This window comes from Lepidochelys kempii, chromosome 6 (genome assembly GCF_965140285.1).
Source record: "Lepidochelys kempii isolate rLepKem1 chromosome 6, rLepKem1.hap1, whole genome shotgun sequence".
NCBI classification, from domain to species: domain Eukaryota; kingdom Metazoa; phylum Chordata; order Testudines; family Cheloniidae; genus Lepidochelys; species Lepidochelys kempii.
The window spans coordinates 18,668,395-18,690,843 of NC_136385.1; the positions used below are offsets into that span (position 1 = coordinate 18,668,395).

Below are 22,449 nucleotides of genomic sequence, written 5' to 3' on the forward strand. Positions count from 1 at the left end.
CCATGTCACCCGGTTTCAATATTCCTTTCCACATAGAATCATAGGACTGGAAGGGACTGTCATAAATATAAAGGGAAGGGTAAACCCCTTTGAAATTCCTCCTGGCCAGGGGAAAGCTCCTCTCACCTGTAAAGGGTTAAGAAGCTAAAGGTAACCTCGCTGGCACCTGACCAAAATGACCAATGAGGAGACAAGATACTTTCAAAAGCTGGGAGGAGGGAGAGAAACAAGGGGTCTGTGTGTCTGTCTGTAGTCTGTCTTTGTCGGGGATAGACCAGGAATGGAGGCTTAGAACTTTTAGTAAGTAATTTAGCTAGGTATGTGTTAGATTATGATTTCTTTAAATGGCTGAGAAAAGAATTGTGCGGAATAGAATAACTATTTCTGTCTGTGTATCTTTTTTGTAACTTAAGGTTTTGCCTAGCGGGTTTCTCTTGTTTTTGAATCTAATTACCCTGTAAGATCTCTACCATCCTGATTTTACAGGGGGGATTTCTTTATTTCTATTTACTTCTATTTTTATTAAAAGTCTTCTTGTAAGAAAACTGAATGCTTTTTCATTGTTCTCAGATCCAAGGGTTTGGGTCTGTGGTCACCTATGCAAATTGGTGAGGCTTTTTATCCAACATTTCCCAGGAAAGGGGGTGGGGTGCAAGTGTTGGGAGGATTGTTCATTGTTCTTAAGATCCAAGGGTCTGGGTCTGTAGTCACCTAGGCAAAATGGTGAGGCTTTTTACCAAACCTTGTCCAGGAAGTGGGGTGCAAGGTTTTGGGAAGTATTTTGCGGGGAAGGATGCGTCCAAACAGCTCTTCCCCAGTAACCAGTATTAGTTTGGTGGTGGTTGCGGCCAGTCCAAGGACAACGGGTGGAATATTTTTGTACCTTGGGGAAGTTTTGACCTAAGCTGGTAAAGATAAGCTTCGGAGGTTTTTCATGCAGGTCCCCACATCTGTACCCTAGAGTTCAGAGTGGGGGAGGAACCTTGACAGGGACCTTGAGAGATCATCAAATCCAGGGGTTCTCAACCTTTTTCCTGCTGAGGCCCCTATAAAAACATCCTATAAAAACAACAGGGCCCGGCAGGGGGGAAGCATGGGTTCCAGGCCAGGGGGACACACTTGGGCATAGGCATAGTTTTACTTCTATTTTCTTTTTTGGTGGGGGAGGGGGTAAGGAAGGCCTGGCATGGCTTATCCCAGCTCCACACAGCAGGGTCCAGGGAGGATGTGCCATCTCCACCCCCTGACTCACTCAGGAGGGCACCTAGCTTGTCTGGGCTCTGGGGGGATGCAACCAAAAATATAACTGAAAGGGGGGACTCAGTTCAAAAAGTTTGAAAACCGCTCAGGTGCGGGCAGGAGGTTAGTTAGGGGCTGTGTGAAATGAGGGGAGTAGCTCAGGGTACAGGGAGGGGATAGCTAAGGGCTGTGTAGGGGCAGGGGGTAGCTCAGGGTGCGGGCAGGGGGTAGCTATGGGCTGTATGCAGGCAGGGGGGCTTCCAGTGCAATGCCCAGCTTCAGGGGCAAGGCACTGGGACGCCTGGCTTCAGCCTCCCTGCTGCTCCTGGCTTGTGGGGGAGGGGAGGTTTGCTGGCTTGAGCACCGCGTTGCTCCTGGCTTGGAGGGGATGTGGGGACCCTGCCAGCTTCAGCCCCACCTAGCTTCTGGCTGCGCCACTCCCGGCTTGGGGGGGATGGGGAGGGCATCGTGGGCTTCAGCCCCGCGCTGCTCCTAACTAGAGCAGGGGGCCCACTGGCTTCAGACCCGCACTGCTCCTGGCTTAGGAGGAAGGGGGGGCCCCCAGGCTTCAGCACTGGGGCTCCAGGTTTCAGCCGTGGAGCTCCACGGCCCCCCGGAAAGGGGTCACTGACCCCCGGCTGAGAACCACTGACCTAATCCAGTCCTCCGCACTCATGGCATGACTAAGCATTATCTAGATCATCCCTGACAAGTGTTTGTCTAACCTACTCTTAAAAATCTCCACTGATGGAGATTCCAGAACCCCTCAGGCAATTTATTTCAGTGCTTAACCACCCTGACAGGAAGTTAGCCATTGATAGCTACTCTCTGGGAATGGTTTTCCACCAGTTTTGCACGCATCTTATAGTAGCTCCATCTAAGTTGTCTTTCCCTAGTTTGTTTAGGAGAAGGTCAGGTGAGACTGGGACTGATTTAACTGGGAATTGGTCCTGCTTCGAGCAGGGGGTTGGACTAGATGACCTTCAGGGGTCCCTTCCAACCCTGATATTCTATGACTGCATCAAAAGCCTAACTACCGTCAACATATACCACATCTACTGCTTCTCCCCATCCACAAGGCTCGTTACCCTGTCAAAGAAAGCTATCAGGTTGGTTTGACACCATTTGTTCTTGACAAATCCATGCTGACTATTACTTATCACCTTATTATCTTCCAGATGTTTGCAAATTTAGAGCTTAATTATTTGCTCCATTATCTTTCCAGGTACAGAAGTTAAGCTGACTGGTCTGTATTTCCCCAGGTTGTCCTTATTTCCCTTTTTTTAGATGCCCTTTTCCAGTCTTCTGGAATCTCTCCCGTTTTCCATGACTTTTCAAAGATAATCACTAATGGCTCAGATATATCCTCAGTCAGCTTCTTGAGTATTCTAGGATGCATTTCATCAGGCCCTGGTGACCTGAAGACATCTAATTGGTCTAAATAATTGTTTACTTGTTCTTTTCCTATTTTATCCTCAGATCCCACCTCATTTTCACTGGCATTCAGTATGCTAGATGTCCAATTACCACTAACCCTCTTCTTGAACACTGAAACAAAGAAGTCATTAAGCACCTCTGCCATTTCCACATTTTCTGTTATTGTTTTTTCCCTCTTCATTGAGTAATGGGCCTACCCTGTCCTTCATCTTCCTCTTGCTTCTAATGTATTTGTAGAATGTTTTCTTGTCACCCTTTATGTCTCTAGCTATGATCTGTTTTGTTCCTTGGCCTTTCTAATTTTGTCCTTAGAAACTTGTGCTATTTATGTTCATCCTTTGTTGTAATTTGACCTAGTTTCCACTTTACGTACAACGATGTTTTGATTTTTAGATCATTGAAGATCTCCTGGTTAAGCCAGCATGGTCTCTGGCTATACTTCCTATCTTTCCTATGCAGTGGAATAGTTTGCTTTTAGGCCATGTAGTGGGGCAACTGCCCCACTCCAGTAAAACAGGGGTTAAAAGCATCCCTGGAGAGGGCTGTGGCTGGGCTAGGCTGATTCGGGAAGCAGCCACAGCTGTGGCCAGCTCAATCAGGGTCCAGCTGGCCCTTATAAGAGGGCTTGGGGCCAGAAGTGAGAGGAGTGTCACTCTAGTCGTGGAGGGAGAAGGGCTAGCTGCCTGGGAGCAATGTACCTGAAGTGGAGCAGTGCGGGGGAAAGGCAAAGGGAGCTGGGGAGCAGCAGCCTGGTAAATCCCCAGGCTGAGGCCTTGTTGAAGGCCTCAGAAAGGTACGGGGGAGGCAGAGGGGCAGCCCGGGGATAAGCAAAGGCAGCAGGTCCTACCCCTTTGCCAATGATAAGTGGCCATTACAGACTGCAGTCTGCCCCAGTGAGCAGGGGCTAGATGATGACTGGCAGTAGCCCCTGAGGCAAGGTGGGTTAAGAGGGTTGGGGGTTCCCCTGGGAGGGGAGACCCAGAGTGTGGTGGTACAGCCAGGGGGCAGCACCCCAAGGTAAAAGGGCACCAAGGTCTGGAGGAATATGGGGGCCCTAAGACAGGCAAGACACCAGCCTGCAGAGGGCGCTCCCAGTGCTGAAGAGCTAACTTCCAAGATGACCAGCAGGAGGCGCTATGCCGGTGAGCCTTCGCCTTGCTACAGGCACATAATAATGTCTCTGAAAAATTGCAAACTCTTGAACTGTTTTTCCCTTTACACTTGCTACCCTGGGATCTTACCTACCAACTCTCTGAATTTTCCTAAGTCAGCCTTCTTGAAAGGCAGCACCTTGCACAGACACATTGAATGTTGCCTAACATTATCAAGCTCTTTCTGAAATTCCTCACAATCCACCCAAACAAAAGAATTCAGTGGCCTGGGCAAGTTTTCCTATCTCGTGTTTTTAGTCCATTATTCCAGGTCAATAATAAACATACAGAACACGACCAATCCTCGTATTGCCACTCAGGGCCTCCCACTCTCCAGGTGATCCTTAATTCCCACCTCTCCCCATCCAATTCTTATACCTCACATATGGGCTCTGTCTCTCCGCTGCTCCCAGCACTAGGCTCTTCTCCCCTGCTGCTGCTGCACTGAGGCTCTCCGGCCTCCCTCCTTTGGGTGGCTCAGGGCTCCCTCCCCACAGCTTGGCCTGGGGGCGATGGGGCAGCAGGTCTCCTGGGGCAGGGATGCTGCAGGGGCTAGGGTGCCCAGATGTCCCGGTATTCAGAGCTTTTTCTTGTCTAGGTGCCTATTACCCCCCCACACAGACACTGTCCCGATTTTTCATACTTGCTATCTGGGCACCCTAGCAGGGGCTGAGGCTGCAGTGCAAGCAGCCCCATCCTGCGAGTTCCCCACCCCAGGGCAGAGGGGCCCAGCTGGGCTGACTGGGAGGGGGGCAGGGGGAAGAAGCTGCAGTTCCTGTAATCTGACCTTTCCCACACCCTCCCCCCACAAATCTCCCTATGGGTCTTCTACTAATCCCCCCCAAATCCTCTCTGCTCCTCTGCCTCCTGACACCCTGCCTCGCCCTGCACCTCCTGCCCTTCAGTCCCCCCCAAAAGCCTTTTCCCCCTCCTGCCCCTTGTGCCCCCTGAATTCCCACCTGCCACCTCCTGCTTCCATCTCCTTTGCTTGCCCTTTTAACGGCGCCCCCCCCATTCTGCTCCCTGCCCTGAGGCAAACAACCCCCCACCCTTTGGCTTGATAACGCCCCTCCCCTGCTCCAACCTCCGTGCCCCCAGTCCCAAACCGCATGGGGCTGGGAGGAGGAGAAAGTCCTTGCTGGCTAATAAAGCCAGTTTGTGCCCTGCAGCCCTGCTTTGGGGAGGGAGGGGGTCAGCCTGAACTGACCCCTGTAAACTGCCCTGAACTTCCCCCTCCTCAACAATCCCCTCAACTTTGCCCCCCAAATCTACCCCATGCCTGGACTCTGCCCCTCCCCCATCCTGGCCCTCTCCTCAGTCCCCCTAATGAGCCCTGTCTGAACCCCCAACCCCCTCTGCTCCCCTGAACCCACCTCCTGACCCCTGCAGCCCCTCCTGCACCTCAGCCCCCCTGAACTACCCCCTCCCTTCCCTAGTGACCCCCAGCTCCACAGGGTGACTCTGCTGTGTCGGTTTAACTGTCACCCCAGGATATGCCAAGCTCCCCTCCCCCCGTACAGCCACCTGGGCCCTCATTAGCTTCGGGGGTGGGAGCTAATTTGCACAGAGGATAATGGAGCAGCCAATCAGGGGCTGGCCTGGGTGACGGGGGGGTCTATAAAGGGCTCCTCAGGGCTTGCGGACCCCTGGGCATGGCTGTGGCTGTGCTGGGAGCCTGGGCTGCAGGGTCAGGGAGGGGTCTGGGCCCAGCCCCAGAGCAGGCAGGGGAAGCGGGAGGCTCTGGTGCTGCGCAGGGTGGGACAAGAGCTGGGTACAAGAGGCCCTAGTCACGGCAGCTCCCCCTCTGTGGGGCTCTGGGGGAGAGGGCTGGAGCCATTTGTCACACGCTTGGGATCCACCCTGTAAGGGAGGACAAACTGGGCTTCATTCATACCCCAGTCTCAGTCATAATGCTGGGGTAACAGCAGGGGCTCCTTTCATAAAACACCTCATTATTTTTAGCTCTTTGTTTCATGGGTTGCAAGCCTCCCACATTCTGATCCAGTGAAAGAGAGCCGTCCTCTCCTGCTGCCATCGACCCCCATCCCTCTGTCTGCTACCGACACGGCCTGGCCTGGGAATGTGAAGGAACCTCTCCGAACTAAGAGGAGACACGCACAGCAACATACAGTCCTCTGTATTGGAGAGCGAGAGGCTGGAGAGACACAGACACACCCTCAGTTCACTGATCTCTCATGTTAATAACAGTTTGAAGAACATCCATCCAGTCTAGGAGAAAGGTTTGCACTCTCAGAGCAGCTCAGCACAGGGGACGGGGGTGCTGGGGCAGTAAAAAGGCTCCAGGGAGCCCTGAACCACAGTGTCACTAACCCATTCTAGTGCACTAAAAACAGAGTGCAGTCGTAGGGGCATAAGTGGCTAGGTGTAAACACCCATCTACGATGCTAGCCACATCCTCCGGCAGCTAGTCTCTCCTGCCATTCACGCTGCTGCAGCAACGTTATTTTTAGTGCCCAGCCTGGATCAGAGCTAGTGTGTGTATCTCTACCTGAGCTGGGAATCAGACCCCAGCTTGAAGTGTAGATGTACCCGAAGTAAAACTGTAAGTAGCTTAGGCTCTGGTCAATAATGACTTATTTAATGAAGGTGGGATATTGGTACCCTTCCCAGGATAGAGTCCCCCATCCTGTAAGTATGGCTTACATTTTTCATCAGCAAGGAGATGTGGAGAATTTTAATGGAACTGTGAAAGATGCACACAGGGAAAGGATATTTTGCAAGTATGATGGGTTTGCTCATAAGGGCACAACAACTCCCATCAGCCCTCTCCCTACTGCACATCCCTTTACTCTGCCCAGGAACTTAAGTATTTGGTCAGTTCCTGAAGGGCTTATTCATTGATTCCAAGGCCAGAAGGGACAATCGTGATCATCTAGTCTAGTCTGACCTCCTGTATAACACAGGCCAGAGGACTGCCCCATAATAATTCATAGAGCAGATTTTTTTTTTAAAATGGCCAAACTTGAATTAAAAATGATCAGTGATAGAGAATCTACCACGACCCTTGGTATACTGTTCCAATGGCTATTTACCCTCACAGTTAAAAATGTACAACTTATTCCCAGTCTGAATTTGTGTAGCTTCCACTTCCATGCATTGGAGTGTGTTATACCATCTCTGATAGAGTAAATATTTGTTCCCCATTTAGATACTTATAGACTGTAATCAAGTCACCCCTTCACCTTGTCTTTGTTAAGCTAAATCACTCTAAGGCATGTTTTCTAATCATTCACATGGCGCTTCTCTGAACCTTTTTCAGCTTATCAACATCCTTTTGGAATTGTGGGCACCAGAACTGGACACAGGATTCCAGCAGTGGTCACATCAGTGCCAAATACAGAGCTAAAATAACCTCTCTGCTCCTACTCGAGATTGGCCTGGTCATGTTTCCCCGGATCACATTAGCTCTTTTGGCCACAGCTTAGTTAGGACTGCTGTGAGACTGACCCTTTTTAAGTCTGTTGCGTGGCTGACCATCCCATTTTAATGTGTTGGAAATGAACAAGCTCCCTAAAGTTTGTGTGGGAAGGAGAGGAAGGTCCCTGAAGGACATCCAAAAACATGGGGAGGGGGAGAACTGAGAGAATCAACAGAGCAGCCTCATACAGAAAGCTATTTTTGAAAATGTTAGTGGCTTCCCCCCATTTTCTGACTCGCTGTAATCACAAGGAACAAATGCATTCGCAAATGAATATTTGCAACAATCTGTTACCTGCATCCTAATACTGCAAACATAGCGCTTTAAACAAACAGCATTTAAAAATAAATTAGAAAGAGGAGCATTTGTCTACTTTTATCTGTCCTCCATTGAACGGAGAATTTATATTTTTCTTCTGAACAGACGCTGTCGCTCCAATTTTCATGAGAATGCACCCTCTCCAAAGATACCCCAGCTAGCTTGGTGGGCATTGCTGCTGGCAATTTGAAATTCTAAACTTGTTGTGGTCTATCCATGACCTGCTTGAGTCGCTGACCTCGCTGTAATCACAAGGAACAAATGCATTCGCAAATGAATATTTGCAACAATCTGTTACCTGCATCCTAATACTGCAAACATAGCGCTTTAAACAAACAGCATTTAAAAATAAATTAGAAAGAGGAGCATTTGTCTACTTTTATCTGTCCTCCATTGAACGGAGAATTTATATTTTTCTTCTGAACAGACGCTGTCGCTCCAATTTTCATGAGAATGCACCCTCTCCAAAGATACCCCAGCTAGCTTGGTGGGCATTGCTGCTGGCAATTTGAAATTCTAAACTTGTTGTGGTCTATCCATGACCTGCTTGAGCCTGAATCCAAGTTTCCAGAGGCTGAGTTGAAGCCTTTTTCTCAGCTGCTCTTCTTCTGATTAGTGAAAGGCAAGAGATTTGACTCAAAAATTGGAGGGGATGTCACCCTTGACTGCAGATTCAAGATTACTGTAGCTTTGAGCTCCAGAAAATGAGGCTCTTTCCGTACCTGAACCCCTGTGAGGAAAACTCAGGAAGCCTAATAACAGCCAAGTTAAGGTTTATTTCCCCCTCTCTTTCAGAGCTCCCATTCATCCTTTCCTTCTCCCACTCACCGTCCTGTCTCCTCCCTTTCTCGTGGTGACTCCTGAATCCTGTAGTTTGTGGACCCAAGACTTAAGGAACCTCCTAGGAGCAAACTTACAGTCTCAGACTGCTGTAGTTGTCTGCACCTAGCTAGACACAACCGTTTGTCTGGCTCCTATTCAGACATGAAAAGAGAGCCAGAGTGCACTGTTACTACAATGGATCAGACAGACCAGAGGACCTGAAAGAAGAGTTCAAAGGTTGAACTCAGCTCTTTCTCCAGCAGCTCAGTCTAGGGGCAACTTCTGACTGTCAGCAACATGAGACCTTCAGACAGCGGGATGTACAGGTGTATAATGGAAGATGAGGATGTGAGTACTGGAAAGATTCTTCTGCAAGTGGCAGGTAAATGAACATGTCACAACGTCCAGAGGGGACGGCTTAACTCTGAGTTCATACTAACCTACCCATAGCCAAACAGATGTATTTACACGTTTCCCTATCTAATTGTGCAACAGCTCCTTTTCAGTGACTACACTACTTAGAAGTTTTCCTCAGCCTTTAATATGGTAATTGGTGACAGTGTTGAGCATCTGAACATGAAGTGTTCTAGGAGAGAGAGAAGTGTCCATATGTACTTATAAGGAACATACATTATCTATGTTTAGCTGTTTATGTATCACTTCTTGCCTCTCTCCAAAATGCTGATATTCGACACAGGTACAGATCAAACTAACAGTTCAAGTTGTAACAAGGTGTCTGTTTTATACTAATGAAGGTAATACATTCAACTGGTATGCCGAGAAGCACTTGTGAAGAACAAATCCGTCAAATGTGATAGGAGGTGTAAATGACCATGGGCTCTGATGGTGTGATTGGCAGTTGCACAGAAACACTTACATAAAGTGATCCTAGCAACTTACAAATGAAGTGATGGTAAGAATTAAGTACTGGAACAGAGGTGTAACACCTGATTGGTGCTGAATGAAGCAAATGGATGAAATGACTTTCTATTACTGCCTCCTAATTCTTCCCCATCTGCATTCACAGAGGTGACACTATTTGTTGGTTTAACTGTCACCCCAGGGACACTCTGAGCTCCTCTCCCCTTTGGGGCCTCTTGGGCCCTCGTTAACCTTAGGGGAAGGGGTGGAGGCTCATTTGCCTAGAGAAGGCTGGAGCAGCCAATCACGGACCAGACTGGGGGCTGGGAGAGGCTATGAAGGGCTCCCCAGGGCTCAAGGCACGCAGACCCCTGGGCAGGGCGGTGCCTGTGCTGGGTGCCCTGGCTACAGGGTTGGGGAGGGGTTCGTGCCCAGTCACAGAGCAGGCAGGGCCCCAGGCAGTGGCAGGGGGAGACTGCCCCAGGTAGATGCTGGGGACTCAGGGGCAGCATGAGGTTGCGGTGCCTAGAGCCAGCCACAAGGGGAGGACAGGAGTTGGGGGCTCCTGGGATAGGGAGCTAGGAGCAGAGCTGGGCCCTATCTGGAAACAGGAGCTCCCCTCAGTCCCTGCTGCTCCCCGTATGGATACATGTACACTGGAGCTGGGAGCAAGCTTTCCAGCTTATGGAGACAGACGTGCTAGCTCTGCTGGAGCTATCATGCTAAAAATAGCAGCATCGCAGAGGGTAGACTGGTAGCGGCTTAAGCTGGTCACCAGAGTATAGACCCACCCCGAACCCCTGGACACTGTCTACCCGAGCTGGGAAGCATGTGGTGCTCAGAGGGAGGGTGTGAGGGGTTGGATCACGGAAACCCCCTTTGGGACTGCCCTTTGATGTGCCGAGACTACCTCTGAGCCCGTTTTCCCTGACAACTTGGGACTTCAGTGCCCTGCCTGGTTTAAGCCAGACACGCTAGCCTGCTACAAACACAGACCTAGTTCTGAACTACGTCCCCCAAAAACTGCAGGAGTAACTGAAAACTGCTTAAGAAGTGCTCCTGTTTCCAGAACTCTCAGTGGGGTCCAAACCACAAATAAATCCATTTTACCCTGTATAGCTTGCAAGCTTTCTCCCTTGTGCGTGTCTGGAGAGGAAGATTTTGTAACAGTTACAAGGGTTTATACCTTACTGCTTGTGATAATATTGGTTGTGAAGAAGCCCAACAACCTCCAATAAAAATGTATAGTATAGGTGTTAGCTAGAGAGCAAATCTAAGTCCTACTCATGTACCCCACTCCCCAGATGGTTCTGTTTGTGAGTTATATCCCTTCCCCCGACCCTGTGTTTGTCTGGTCTATTTAGAATTGCTCCTCAGACCAGCACTGTCCACCACCCTCTATTTGTATAGTTCCCAGTACAACGGGGCCCCGATCTTGGTTGGCCAATAGGTACGACTGTAACACACATGATGAATAACAAAGGGGAAGAAGTTTAAATCTGAGTGATAAAAGAACAGGTCATTTATTGAAAAGTGCCAGAGTAAGGAGGACTCTCTGCCTCCCCGCATGATGGCATGTGACTAGAAATATGGGCAACAAACACTCCCCACATCTCTTAGGTGTGTCAGCACCTTATAGCTACAGAGTGACTGATAGGATTGCCCTGGAGTCTCCAGGAATTCAAGATTAATCTTGAATTAAAAATGATGTAACATGAGGAGGCTACCTCCAGGAATACATCCAACCACAATTGGCAACCCTAGTGACTGACTAGGCTAATAAATGACTCCCCTCCCCAGAGTGGGACTTTAACCTGATTGCTAATAACTGATCCAAGGCTGTGCCTGAGGGGAAAGGGAGTGATGTGATTGGCCTAAATCTGGATGGAACCTGGTCTGATAAACTCAGTTCAGTTTCGCCAGACACAAGGATCACCACTGTTAATTCTGTAGACTCAGTCACAGCTCAGTAGCGACATGGCCCTGCCATACCAGCATCCTGGCTGGGAGCAAGTCCCTGGGAGCAGGGGGAGAGCAGAAAGATATCGGTGTCCCGAAGTAGCTGCTCTTGCCCTGCCAGTCACGCTCTCTGATGAAGGACAGTCTGAACCTGAGCTCAAACCCTTTCAGTTTCTTCTTGGTTCATGACTGGATACAAATAGAGCCTATGACGGTGCCAAGGGTCACAGGAGAGGGGGATGATATGCGCTCTTTAGGGATGTGACTTCTCTTCTGCCAATTTCCTGTAAACCCAGAGGGACACCGGCCATCGGCTCTCCCCAAAACACTTATTGAAATGTCTGTCTTACTATAAGCATCCACTGCATAACACAGACACTTCGTTGGGGGATGGGATCTCTTTAGATTCTCACACAGACTGTGAGGTAGATACTAGGCTGGCCAACCTAGGGAATTAGCTCTCGCCACTCAGGAGCACCCTCTGCAGGTGGTGTCTTGCCCACAATTACCTGCCCTTTTCCAAGCTCCACCACATTAGGCCCTACATCCCTCCCAGACAATGGCGTACTTTCCTGGGATACTGCCCTCTGGCGGTACCCCACTCTCTGGGTTCTGCCCCTCCAGGGAACTGGCTACCCCTAATCCCACCACTCGCCTCTGTGACCCACTGCTGTTCTTCACCCTAGCCCCTTTCCTCAGGGCCACAATGCAGTCTGAACTGGCCACTCATCATCAGCAAGGGGGTAGACCTGCTGCCTCTTTCTCCCCTGGCTGCCCCTCCACAGCCCTAATACCTCCTCAAGGCCCTGTATCAGGCCCTCAGCCTGGGACTTGGTCAGGCCAAAACTCCCCCAGCTCCCCCAAAACTTCCCCAGCACTGCTCTGTCCAAGGTACCTTTCCCTATCTAGGCAGCCAGCCCCATCACCTCATTCAGTTTTCTCATTTTTTTCAACAGTCACCCTGTACAGCCTCATACATCCTGCCATATCAATACCCCGACACAGGCCTGTGGATAAGGCTGATGTTGCAAACTTTATGTTCTGGGTTTAGTGTATGTGTCGAAGGGGGTCACACACTAGGTTGCTACTGTCGGGTGAACTTATTTCACACCCCAGAGGATCCTCACATCCCTCCATTCCCACCCACAAGCTTCCTGCATGCCACGCTCCCATGCCCCTCAATTTCAGGGGCTCTGTGTGCCCCCCAAAGTCCCTCCTCCTCCCATACTAACCCCCTCCCCCGTTTTCCCCTCCAATGACAGCAGCTCTGTGTGACTCCCATTCCCCCCATACTAGGGGCTTTGTGTACCCCATTCCTCACTCCCCCCATTCCTCCCCCAATAGCAGGAGTTCTGAATGTGCTCCCATTCCCCTACCCCCCCACGCATTCTCCTTCACTCCTTCCATACCAGGGTTCCCTAGTCTTCCCCCCACCAGGAGCTCTGTGTGCCCTCCATTACTCCCTCCCTCTAAACCAGGGCCCCCCTTCACTCTCAGTCCAGGAGCTCTGTCTGCCCCCCATTCCCAACTTCCCTCCATGCTAGGGGTTCTATGTGCCCCCTTCCCCCTATCCCAGGTTCTCCTAATTTCATGCTGTCTGGAGTGGCTCACAACTGTGAGTTCCAATCTCAGGGCAGACTGTCAGAAAATAGGGCAGAGAGACCAACATGGTGGTGTGTTTTATAATTAGGGTGACCATATTTCCCTATGCTGGATATGAACACCTCGTAAAATTACTCGTGAGTTCACTGGCAATCAATCAGAATTATGCAGTACAAACCTTCAAATTAACATCAAGTTGACTGAGCCTCCATTAAAAAGAAATACTGCCTAGTTGGATTCTTTTTATTTACCTTCTTATCTTGAAGGCTTTAGGGTTCCCATTTAGGGGTGTGTGACACCCCCCCCACACACACCTTCCCACACCTGCAGGGTGAGGTGTCACACACACACACGCCCATACACCTCTCTCACATGGGTGTATGTGTGTGTGACTGATGGACTCGACCCTTTCCCTGCCTGGTGCTCTTTGCCCTCCACACCTGGCTGGGCCCCCGGGTCAGACCTGCCTCTCCTGGTACCTGGTGCCACATCTTACCAAGGCAACACATGGATGGGGGCACGCAGGGTTACATGCCCCCCGCCCTCCATTTCTGCCAGGGCTTATACCAGAATGTGGCATGTGGCCACCAGCAGCCTTTTGGCACTGTGCAGGAGGGAAGGGACAGGAGCTGCTTCCAGCCACAGGGGAGGAGTAGAGGGGAAGTGATGACCTGGCCCTTGTCTTTGCAGAGCTCATCTCATCTTGTTCCCCCCACCGTGGCTGGAAGCAGCTTGTCCCTTCCTGCCCACACAGTATCATAAATCAGCTAAGACCTCCATGCTTCTGCTGGCCACCAACATAACCTAGATGCCTTCTGTCCCCCCCCGGCTACAGCGTGGGAAGGAAGGGGTTAAGCCTTAAGAATGCACTGTGCACCAGGGCCCAGGTAACCTGATTGCAGAGGCTTCAGAGAACCCTGCCAGAGAGGTCGCTCAGCAGGGGAGGGTGCCTAGGGGACAGAGCAGCCCCACGCTCCCTGGGGGCTGGACCCAGCGCAGGGGGTGGGGTGGGCAAAGAGGGTACTAAGCCCCTGTCCGGGGGCTGCGGTGAAGCCTGCAGGGTCAGGTTGGGAACAGGCTGGAAATTGTTTCCCACCCCAGTCCAGAGCTTAGCGGCTTCCCCATGCATGCATTGCACAGGGCTTTGGCACATGCAGGGCTCGGCTCCTCCTGGCCAGTGTCCCGGGCCGGAGGGTCTTGGGCTTTCCCGGGGTGCTGGCCCAGCCAGAGGCAGTGGGGGAAGGAAGGAGTCTACCGGCCAGACTATTGATAAGTGTAGTATTCCGAACAGGAGCTCATTCTCCGCACAGCGCTGGGAGTGGGATGTGTCCTGCTGTGTGTGTGGGGGGGGTGATATAGAGGAGCAGCAGGACTTGTGGGGGTGAAGGGGCAAAGCAGGGAGAGGACAGTGAGAGACGGAGCATGTAAAGGGCCGATGGGTGGGCAGCAGAAGTGACCTATAATCAGCCACTGCCTGGTACTTGCCCTCACTCTCCAGCCACTGCAGCTCACAGCACACAGCTAGGGCTGGCCAGAAACGGGACCGGGAGCAGGGCCCTGCTGGTTGAGAGCCAGCTTGCAGCAGGGGCTGCGCTGACAGACCAGCAGGGGGAGCAGCTGGCCCTGCGCACTGCATCTTATCCCTGCCACCAGCTTTTCATCCCCACCCCCATCATTGGTCACTGGACTCCCCCCACCCCCCCCGGCACTGGTGGGAGGATGTCTCGCGAGCAAGGATCCGGCCAGCAGCAGGACTCATTAGTACTGATGCATGCGGGGAGACTGAAAATATGGGATAGTTTGCCCGTTTTTAAGAAAAAGTCAGGACAGCTTAAATACGGGATTGTCCCTTTAAAAACTGGACATCTGGTCACCCTATTTATAATTACATTTCACCAAACCAGCAACAAATATAAATTCCTGGATCACTGGACTAGTCTTACCATGGAGTTACAGACAGTCTCCTTAAGCTCTCCAGCCCATCTCACCACGCAAACAAACTGCACTTAGTGATAATGGTCACATAAACCAAAAATCACACCACATCAGGTTCCTCCCAGTTCCAAGAAACCAGTCACTTCCCCCTCATCAATTGGTACTCTGGATCTTACACCAAGGACAACACTGGTAGCCAATGCTATAGTGAACTAACTATAGGTTTATTAGCTGAGAAAAATAAATGTGTTATTGAGAGGTTAAAGCAGGTAAATTACATTAACAGGTGAGTCAAAGTTTGTGAACCCCAAAGGATAACAGGGATGTAGTAATCTGCCAGTTCAGGGCCACCCAGAATAGCTCTGGGGATCTCCGTCTTCTTGTTTAGTTATTCCACCCTGTTAGAATCCAAACAGTCCAGAGATAAAGGATCTTCCTTTGAATCAGTACTTATAGCTTCTTCTCCACACAACAATCAGAGACATGTTCTTACTCACACAATGGCCAATTGCTTTGAATTTAGCACTCTTCATTTGCATTCAATGAGATATTTAATTACACGCTTAGACATAATATAACTGCCTGCCTTTACATTATAATAAGAATAGATACATGAAAAGAATACAAGTAACATTCCATTCGTTTCATGAAGTTCTAACATCTGAATACACTCTCAGATTAACACACACTTTGATCTAGGTCTATTTAATTACCAGGCATGCGTAATGCAAATGTAATGTAATAGTAAACAACAAGATATAGTTAGGCAAAAACAATGCAATTAACATCTCCTTTGATCTCTATTAACACACAAGTGAATTGGCCTGAATATATAGTAATACATTTAACTCCTTTGATAGTCACACACAAGTGAATGGGCCTATGGCTCTGGCCTGGCTTTGTCAGCATCACACCTGCCACCAGGAGTTATGTGAGCCCTTCACACCAGGGTCCCGCATTCTCCCCCCCATGCCATGGGCTGTGTGCATGCCCCTATTCTCCCATCTATACATCCCCATTCCCTCTTCCATCCCTCCTCCATATTATTTTTTTCTGGGAGATGAGTCATTCAGGTGGCCAACATCTTAAACTCCACTAGGATGCCAGGAACTTCATTTGTCCCTCATATTCAGTTGACTGATTTCCCCTCAAATCAAAAGGGTTCTGGCCATTGGTGCCCAGGGCACCACCTGAAATTTTGGAATTGATCAGATGAGGCATTTAAAAGTTATCCCATTACAGACAGAGAGACAGACAGAGAAATGGCACCAAGCGGAGTGTAAGGGCATCGCATGCCTGGCCAAAAAGTGACATTTCTAGGCCTTTTTTTTTATCCCTTGGAGAGGGCAGCATCCACCACTTCCCTTCCTCGCCCATCCCCCCAGCGTAAATGGAGAAAATTTCTCTCATCAATAGCCAGCAAAGCTCAGTACGGATGCACAGGGGCAGCCTCTTCCCCATGGTGGAAACTGAGGTGGGCTAGACAGAAATGTGGTGGGCTGCGCTATATATCTTGTGGGCACACATACATATTTATTTGTTTTATGCCAGCATTCCTGTGTCAAGAATTCTTTCACACCTGATATTTATAGTTTGTAACCTCTGAACACTTTTAAGTCTAAGTATTCCTTTTTCATTTTGAAATTTTTTGTTTAATAAGCACACAAGCTTTTGGCATCTTGTAACATCTTCCAGACTGCACTGCCCCTGTCCGCTAGGTCTCTTCTCAGCTGGAACTCCACATCTTCAAATATGTTGCGTCTCTATAAAGGAATAAGTGATAATTCTGACAATGTTTCTGTCCACATGTTCTCCAATTCCTCTTCCAGTTCATCATTATTTAATTTGCAGTTGCTTTTCCTGCAATGGTTCAGAAGCCCATCCACTTTCTCTTCAATTTTTCTCTTGTACTTTGACAGCATAGCATCTGTTTTGTGTTGGCCTTTTTTAATATGAATCGCTTCTTGCCACTTGCTGAATGAATAACTCTCCAGTTCATTCCTGAGACTATTGGCACTTCTTCTAAAATCTTCTTTGTACTTTTCTATCAGGTGCAGATTTGCTGTTCCACTTTCAAAATACTGTTGTAAATGATTCAAAATCTTCTCTGCTTCTTGCCTCAGTTTTTCCTGTGCCTCACTCTTTAGTCTGATTGAAACATTAGTGTCTAGTTTATCTGGTGGCTGATTTTGGATGAAAGTTTCCTTTTCAGATACCCAGAAATGTATCTCCTTCCGAAAACCCCATTCCCACTCTGCATACTTCACAGACAGCTGGTTATAGGCTTCAGCAACAAGGCTGTTTCTAAAGCTGAAAATGAAGTTCTCATGTTTTACAGCATTCCACAGGCTCCTCACCCATGCAAGAAATTGGGGAATGTCATTGGGAGTTCTCTCTTGTGAACAATCTTTCAGAAATTCAAACAAATATTTCTTTAATTCATAAACCTTTTGACTGTATCCCAAATTCACTGGAGCCATGGGCGGGACTCCGTGCCACAGAGCAGGAATGTACCAATTGTGTTTTTCCAGATCATAATCCATAATATCAGAAAAGTTCATCTCTTTGCATTTCTTTTCCATGTTGGCTGCAGCTTTGGTCATTTCATTCAACTGTTCCAGGAGGTGTTTCCTGTCCCTCATGTTTTGTTCATGTGCAGACACATCACTGACGTTCTGATGCACAAACTGGCAGTTGGTTTTTTTCCCGATTTTCTCCATTCTGAGAAATGCATGGACCACAATTTGCAGAACATCTTTCATTTCAGTGGCATTCTCCATGGCCATGTTAAAAATTGTTATGTCACTCAGTCCAATCACCAGGGTGGCCATTGTCATGTTGATAACTATCCTCCAGCTTGGCCAGTTCGGGGGCTTTCAAGCCTTCTGTGTCTATCACCAGGATGAAATCACAGCCCAGTTCCTGCTGAAAGTTCTCTGCCACTTTAATGAGTAACGTGAAGGCTCCTCGTGTACATCGGCCACTGCTCACTGCAAACTGCAGGCCGAACATGGTGTTGAGGAGGGTGGATTTCCCAGTGCTCTGTACTCCCAGCACCGTCAGAACCAGGATTTTGGACCTTCCCCCCAGCTTGGCATGAAGCTGACTCAGAACATCTGTTACCCACTGCAGTGAGATGTTGGAAACGTCTCCATCAATGATCTCCATGGGAAACCCTTCCAGCATGAGATCAGCTGCTATGCCTGGGAGATGGGTGAATTGCCTTTGGCTTTCTGCCATTTTACCTTCTTTAACCATTGAGCATTCCGCTTCATAAAACTGCCCCAACTCACACATGAAATGCTGCAGTCCTAAGGAACTGGCAGAGATTAATTTGTCTAACTCTGCAAACATTTTGGGGTCATCTTTTGAGTTTTTTGCATTTCTCTTTATATTGATCCCATAGTTTAGAAAGATTCTCCCTAGTAATGTGATCCAGGCCAAACTTCATCCATTTCAGGAAGTAATGTTTCTCCATGGGAGGTAGTAGTCTTATTCCAGTAATAAATGTAATCAAACCATCAGTAAGGTCATGTTTATTCTGCTGAGCATGTAAATCCATTAATTTCTTTTTCAGCTGAGATTTATATTTCTCAAGTGGGGTGTCTCCTTGCTTTCTCATTCTGCACAGCTCTTTTTCCACTTCAGCCAAGTTTCTCCATGTCTCCCCTTGGAGTCTCAGCTTTTCCCTCTTGTACTTTGCCACATCTTTGATTTGTGCAGTGATTTCCTTTGCATATGTGTTTGGGGTCTGACATTCCTTGTTATCCTCATCTACCTGGATGCCTAATTGACGTGCTGTCTCAGCCATGGCTTCTATACTCACTCTCTTGGGAGAAGATTTCATTATGGCTGCTATTGCAGACTGCAGAACTTTTACAAATTGTGCCTTATTTGTGGTACCTCCTTTCCACAGCACATGTGACTTGTTCAGTTTCAGCATCGAGGCTAACTTTTTCAGGAATTCCAGCGTTTCCTTGGCTTTCCCAGCCTGTTTATTGAAGTGAAGCAGTATTTAGTGGCTGATCCCTGCAGAGATGATAACAGCGCATATTCTATCTCACTGATGCTCTCAGTAACTATGAACACTGCTGAGGAGATCTCTGTTAAAAAGCTAAACTGCACCCAATGCGACTCAATATCTCCAAGCAGATTTGTAACCGCGACAGGTTCTGGGAAAAGATCTGAATTCCCCATCCCACCAGGGAAATACCAGGAAATCTCAACCAGCCCATCTGCGATTGCCCGTGGGACGTTCCCAGACTCCATGTCCCAGTGGACAAAGAAATTGTGGTGCTGCTGGGAGGGGCTGAGAACCTCATTGAGGAGGTGGGACTTGGAGAAGCTGCAGCTCCCCATCCGCACAAAGGAAATGGTTGGCATTGACGTGAGCACCAGGCTCTCCTCTCTGAACCCTCTGCTCTCTGCCAGGGAGTGCGGCCTCCACTTCCTCACCATGTCCCTCATGGCCCACAGCAGTAGGGTGCACTTGGGGGTGTCGAGGGCAGGTAGCAGCAGAGGGAGGGCAAACTGGCACATGGACATTTTGGACAGGATCTCCTGCTGTAGGAAACTGTCTGAGGAAAGCAGAATGGCACAGAGAACATCAAGGGGGTGCAGGGAATCACTGGTGTCTGTGTCACTGAGAAAAGAAAAATCTTCAGGAATATCCAGCTCTTCTTTGTCCATAGTTAGTGTTTGATCAGTGGGTGCCCTGTGCTCAAGGCTTGTGCTTCTTGCCATCCCATTCAGAGCCATGAGCTTCCTGAGGAAATGCCAAGGTAAATCTCCTGTTGTCTGAGGAGGGCAGTTCTTTAGACTTTCTGGTGTGATTTCCAGGACATCTCTCAGCTTTAGTTTCCTGCTTCTGTATTTCTCCATTTCTAACTTTGACTCGATGTACTGAAGGGCTTTTGGTCTCTCTGCAGAAAGGTAATACAACATAAACACTTTGTTAAACTGAAAATGTTTTCAGGTAGAACTCTTACTTTGGTATTAGGGCCATAATGTGAAGGAATTGCAATTATTAAACAAAAATCATGGAGGTCTGCATGCTCATTATAAGTGACAACCACTTAGAGGGGTCGTGTAGCTGGAGTACTGAAGCACCATTTATCTGGTGCAACCTTCACAGATTTGACCCAACTGTCACACTCTCAGTCATCCTAACTGAAATGCCACACTTATGGAGAGCTATGGAAATTCTTTCAGACAGGTCATGTATTCAACTAGAAATGTGGTTTTGGTTGGCCTAAAATTATTGCAATTTTGATATGAGAGGTTTCAGCCATTCATAAAATGGCCAGAGAAGAAGGAGGAGGTGGTGCTGCTGTTCCCTCCCCCAGTCCTCCCATAACATATAGCCCAGTGGATGTGGGAAAGCCAAATTTGAAATCCTGCTCTGAAACAGGCCCCAAATTAACTTTTCTGAGTCACCAAAAATTTCAAAATATTTTAGATTTGGTTTGACGCAAACTAAATATTGTTTTTTAATGGTTTTTTTTTTTGGAACCACCACCAAACCAAACAAACAATTATTCATCCAGCTCTGCTCAGTTGCAATGCAGGCAATCCTTCAGGCAATGCATAAATTCTTCCTTCTTTCCACCTCCCTTGTTTACTACTTCACCTGTTGGTGTTCTTGTCACTACTTTTCTTCTCAGTACATCACACTAGGGCAGAAAGTGAGGATGAATATGCAGTCAGCTTAATGGCCCACACTAGCAGCATATTCTACCCAGGAGACAGATCCGCAAATGTTACAAAGGCTGAATGATGACTAGAAATTGTAGCAACCAGCATGGAACTTAGAGGGAGGGTCACAAGTTGCAGGAGGGAAGAGTATGGAGAAAGCACCAGCAGGTCAGTCTGTGTGCACATGGCTCGAATGCTAAGCTCCAAGTGCTGCAGCTCTGTAAATAGTTGCTTGAACAAAGGGCTGGCTTAGTTTAATAAGACTGGATCCTCACAGAGGAAAAGATTGATGGATGAAATTGAAGCAAATTGAGAACAAACAGACAAAGGCGTATAATTTAAATAACACCAATATCTTGAACACTAGAGGTGTAGAAGCATTCGATGACAAAGTCTGTGAGTACGCTGTTCGAACATTATGCCAAGATGACCAGGCTCATATATGGTGATGAGGATAGAGCCATTGCAAAAACATGCAAGATGGAGTATTTAGGAAGAAAGGCGAAGATCATTTAAATATGTGCCTATAGAATTCAGTACCATGGCTTCAGAGAGATCTTTCTCATACCTGAGCGAGAAGATGCAATAGAGAAGCTTGAACCAAGCAATTCCCCTGGGCTGGACCCCATCTGTGACCATGAGCTAAAGCACTTTGGGAAGAAGGCTAGAGCCAGGTTGTTGGACATCAGAAATTACTCAAGCATAAAAAAGGAAGGTACCTAAATTGATGGAAATCACCAGTTACTGTTTCTCTGAAATCCGGCAAGGATCCCTCTTTTCCAGGCAGCTATTGGCTTATATCTTTAACCAGTCTCCTTTGCAATATAATGGAAAGAACAGTACAGTCAAGGCTTCTATGGTGGCTTCTAAAAGAAGGAAAGGTAGAACCTACCCAAATGGTTTATGGGCCTTTGCACTCAATGACAGACTTGCTGGTGGCCTTCTGGCAGCCTCTTAGCAATGGCTTCCAGAAAAAGCCACCGCAGTCATCAACAGGAGTCTGTTTTTAAACTCAGTGCAACATTTAATGGAGTCTGGCGTAATAGGCAGTGAGATGGGAGTTTGGTAAAATGCACCTCTGGATAAGAGGTTTCCTACCATACAGGAAAAAAACCCACTAAGATTAAGTTATACTCCTTCAAAGACCATGAGGCCAGGATTTCTTCAGGGCTCAGTATTAAGTCCTGGTGTTTTTTTGCTGCTCTCCTCTGGTCTGTCAGACTACCTGAAATGATTTGAATACACCTATGCAGACGATGTTGCACTTCATACCATTGGTCTTGAAAAAGATATATGGAGAATGGATTGAATGAGGACTTAGAAATCATAACTAGATGGGCAACGCAACATAAATTCAAGCTCAATCCAGCAAAAACAAAGTCCACCTACTTTACCATAATTATAGGAGGTTCAACTACAGACCAATCTTCACACTGGCTGGAGAAGGTATTGCTGTTGAGAAAAATCTGCTATACCTTAGAGTGACATTGACACTGTACTCATGTTTGGACCACAGGTCAAAAAGTTGGCAGCCAAAGCAAAGAAGAGATTGGCTCTTCTATAATGTATTGCAGGTACCAACTGGGGTTCACATGTTTGAACACTGAAAACAACATGCTGCTCAATATCTCATCCAATACTTGAATAACTCTTACCTGTCTGGTCACATAGTCCTCTCAGTAACCTTGCCAAGATCAATGTTGTGCAGTCAACTGCAATTCACTGTAAGATCCACTCCAACAGCAATTTGTAAAAAGAGTTTTTGATGTTCAACCACTTGAGAATCATAGAGAAGAATAGCTATTTTGGTATGGAAATTATCTCATTCCCTATCTGAATGTCATCACTGTTCAGGTCTGTTCAGAAACTGGAAAACCAACTTAAGGCTGAAAAGATCCTCTTGTTTCCAGAAGTGCACAAAGGCTACTGGAGAAACAGAAACACTTGATGATGCTATGAGGGTAGAGTGTGTGAAGCAACATGTACACCCAC

At 48.1% G+C, this 22,449-nt stretch overlaps 1 pseudogene; it reads right to left on the reverse strand.

Moving 5' to 3' along the window:
* Positions 1 to 16,526: 16,526 nt before the first annotated feature.
* On the reverse strand, positions 16,527 to 19,707 carry LOC144930681 (up-regulator of cell proliferation pseudogene; annotated as a pseudogene).
* Between the last annotated feature and the right edge of the window lie 2,742 nt (positions 19,708 to 22,449).